The sequence below is a fragment of the Peromyscus maniculatus genome, chromosome 7, assembly GCF_049852395.1.
Source record: "Peromyscus maniculatus bairdii isolate BWxNUB_F1_BW_parent chromosome 7, HU_Pman_BW_mat_3.1, whole genome shotgun sequence".
Taxonomy (NCBI): domain Eukaryota; kingdom Metazoa; phylum Chordata; class Mammalia; order Rodentia; family Cricetidae; genus Peromyscus; species Peromyscus maniculatus.
The window spans coordinates 94,332,932-94,336,364 of NC_134858.1; positions in this window are offsets into that span (position 1 = coordinate 94,332,932).

Sequence of the window (3,433 nt, forward strand, 5' to 3'; positions counted from 1 at the left end):
CGACTTCTGTCTCTACTGCAAACCTTGTCCACTTTCTCCCTGTACCCTGAACCCCTGGCTTCAAAGTGGGGCAAAGTAGCCCCCCCCCCGTTTGCCCCCACTGCCTGCCGCTCCCTTTGTTCCCACTTTCTAACCTTCTGCACCCCCACCCACCTCAGCGCTGCCCTTTCAGTCGGCGCCACCCCCTTTTGCCTTCTGGATGACACCCTGTTCTCTCCATCTCTCCACATGACTTCCCTGGACCCCGCATACAGGCGTAGTTCCCCTGAATCCATGGCGTAGTTCCCCCTGTCCCTACTAAAAACCCTCCTTTTCCCTTTCTCAGTTCTAGAAATAAGGAGAAAAGGGGGTGGGGTGGGTGGGGATTACAAGGGCACTGCCCTTCTGGGATTTAACCACATTCTCAGCTGGTGGCCTTTGTTTCCTCATCTCACTGGCTTGTAAGGCCCTCAGGCGGGGCACTCTGCAGCAGGCTCAGTGTTGGGGACCCGGGCAGCACAGAGTGAGGCCTTAATTAGAGCAAGGCCTCAGACCTGGTGAGGGATTTTAGTATGCAGACGGAAAAGGAAATTTCAAAATACCCATTTGGTAGAGCGAGGGTAAAGAAGATGGTTATTATGTAAAGCAAACAATGAAAGCCTCCATGCATTCGTGAACACAGAAAGAATATTTAGACTGGCGTTTTTAAAAACAAAGCAGTACTAGAAAACAAACCCCCTCTGCAGGTCTGACAGAGTGAGGGTGGACACAAATACTGCTCTCCAGCCCTTAGCAGGAAGGAGCTGCGGATGCAAAGATGCCATTAAAGGAAAAGATGCAGAGTCAGCGGCAAGACCAGGGAGCAATTTTCTGGTCACTGAGATGTTTAGGCCACAGCGGTGATGTGCCGGGATCACGTAACATCACCTAACAAAGATGAGTGATTTAGCAACTGGGTTCAATTTACCTGCTGACCAGAAAGCTTTCTGTGGATTGGTCAGGAGCCGGGCGTCCCCGCCTCCTTGCCGGCAGCAAGGTGAAAAGGCAAAAGCATCTTGCCTGCATCACAAATTCAAATGTTTGCATTCAAGGGCTTCTCAGCCTAACATCTGCTCATGAATTCAAAAGTGGCAGCCGTTGTTGAGGTCACCTGGCAGTGCAGGCAGACCAGCTTGGAGAAGGGCAGCCAGGCAGACGGTGGCTTATTAGGAGCCAACACGACTTAGCAAGGTGGTGAGAGAAAAGACAGGGTCCAAGTGAAGACCTGTCCTTGACGTTGGCTGAGCTGCCTGTAAACTGAAGAATGAACTTCAGGGAACAATAACAAAGCTTTCTTTCTGCAACAGGAAGGATACATAATTGTGCCTGTCCATATCATTATCTCGCCCTGTGTGGGGACCTGAGAACAGAGTCCCATGGGGGCCCTGTCATATTCCATTTGGCCTAGCTGATAACAGTGTCTGTTACTTAGTAAATGCTCAAACACACCAAGATGTGAACCAAATTGCTGAGGCATCTATCTCTTCCTTCCACCCATGGCAGGCCGTTCTCTGCAACAAAGGACGAGAGCAAGCTTTGTCCTGCAGGAGGATGCTTCATAAAACCAATGAAGAATGAGGAATCAGCCAGGCCACCTCCGTGGTACTGTGTAGTCAGTTTTAGAAAGAACATTCTAGAATGTTCAGAAGGCTTTTAGGAACCATATAGTGTTGAACTTGTCTAACAGATCATCCCTGTCCTCCGATCCTCATCAGCAGCCTAACCTAACAGGCACAGAGGAGCACTGGCTCTTAAGACCTTTCTTAGCCCTGTTACTACAACCGAGAAAAAATGACGGCACTAAGGCCTTTCAAAGCCACTGCAGAGCCGGACTATGTTAGGCTTTTCAGGACAAAGGCTGTTTACTGGCCAATTGAAATGTGGACCCTTCAAGCATTTTATCTTAGAAAAAAAAAAATCAAAGTTTCAATGTTTTGCCATGAGCTTAAATCCTGGAGTCCTTATGAAAAACAAAACAAGATACTTTCCAGAACATTCCTTGCTCCAAGAGGCCGTTACTGAGTTGATATTGGGTCTGTGCCAGCGTTGCATCACTATGTGGGATGCAGTGCCAAGAGTTTCACTCTACCTTCCCAGGCAGATTCAGGGTGCCGCTGGGGTCAAAGGCAGCCATATCTGGTGTCTGCCAGGCCAGAACCAGCCACAGGGGCTGGGCTGCCTTCTTCACATCAGGAGCTCCCCGAGGCAGAAGCAACCGTGGAGCTGTGAAGCCTGGCTTCAAGAGGCTGAAGGGTCCACAAAGACATGATTGCAATTCGTGCTTGAACATGGCGCTGTGTGGAGCAGGCCTGCCCTCTCCTTGCTTGGCTTCGTCCTCTCCTTGCCGGGCTGCGTCCTCACCTTGCAGGTCTCTACTCCTGTACCACACACAGCCCCAGGAAGGCTTTCCCAAACCAAACATTCAAGTGGTTCTCCCTACAACTGTATCACCCTTGCTGGTTTTGTTTTGTTTGTTTGTTTAACTTTTAGTTCTTCTTTGTTTTTGAGACAGGGTTACTAGCCCAGGCTAGCCCAGGGCTGGAACTTGTGCTACTGCACCCAGCTGCTTTTCCTTCTTGTTCTTGTGTTCGTTAGCTGTTTGCTTCCATGTTCGTTTTTCCCACTCCCCCGCTGTCTGCCCTGCCATATCGGAGGCAGGGGCATGAGAAGCAAGCTCCCGTCTGTCTTGTTGATTCCTGTATTTCTAGCTTCTAGAATATGCCTGGTAGACAGTAGGCGCTTAGTAAATGTGTTGAATGGTTAGCCTTGGAAAGTAGCTATTTGAACAAGCCGCATGGGACCAGAAACTCAAAGGCTTACTTAGCATGATTTAGTAATAAAGAGAAAGGTACTAAGTGTTTTTTAGATTCCCCCCCACACACACACACATATAAAGCAATAAAGAGGCCCCAAGTCTACACTGTGGCCTGGCTGCCAGTCTACGGGGTGTGTGTGTGTGTGTGTGTGTGTCCCTCAGAAAAGACCGAGTTAGATCCACGTCAGTGTAGAAGCAAAAGATGAAGCCTTACATCGCCACTGAGCTAAAAGCTTGGAAAAACATTTCTCTGTTCCCCAAAGAAAAACAAGGGTTGAGAATTTCATACGATAAATCATTCAGGCAGAAAACCACACATTTGCCCATTTCATTTTGGTAAGAACAAAGCAGTTGTTTGCACATTCTCCTGTCGCACCTGCTCTGGCCTGCCCGGCACAAACACCTCAGCCAAAACGTGTAAATGGGTTAAGCCTACCTCTGTTAGACAGCGGGCGGCGGCGGCGGGAAGGAGTGAGGGGCGCTTCCCCCGTTCAGCTCATCCAGGAAATCCAATGATCATTGTAAATGGGGAAGTTTAGAAAAGCTTTGTGCCTTGCAAACATCGCTCTAAGCGACACACAACAAAGTCATAAATAACAA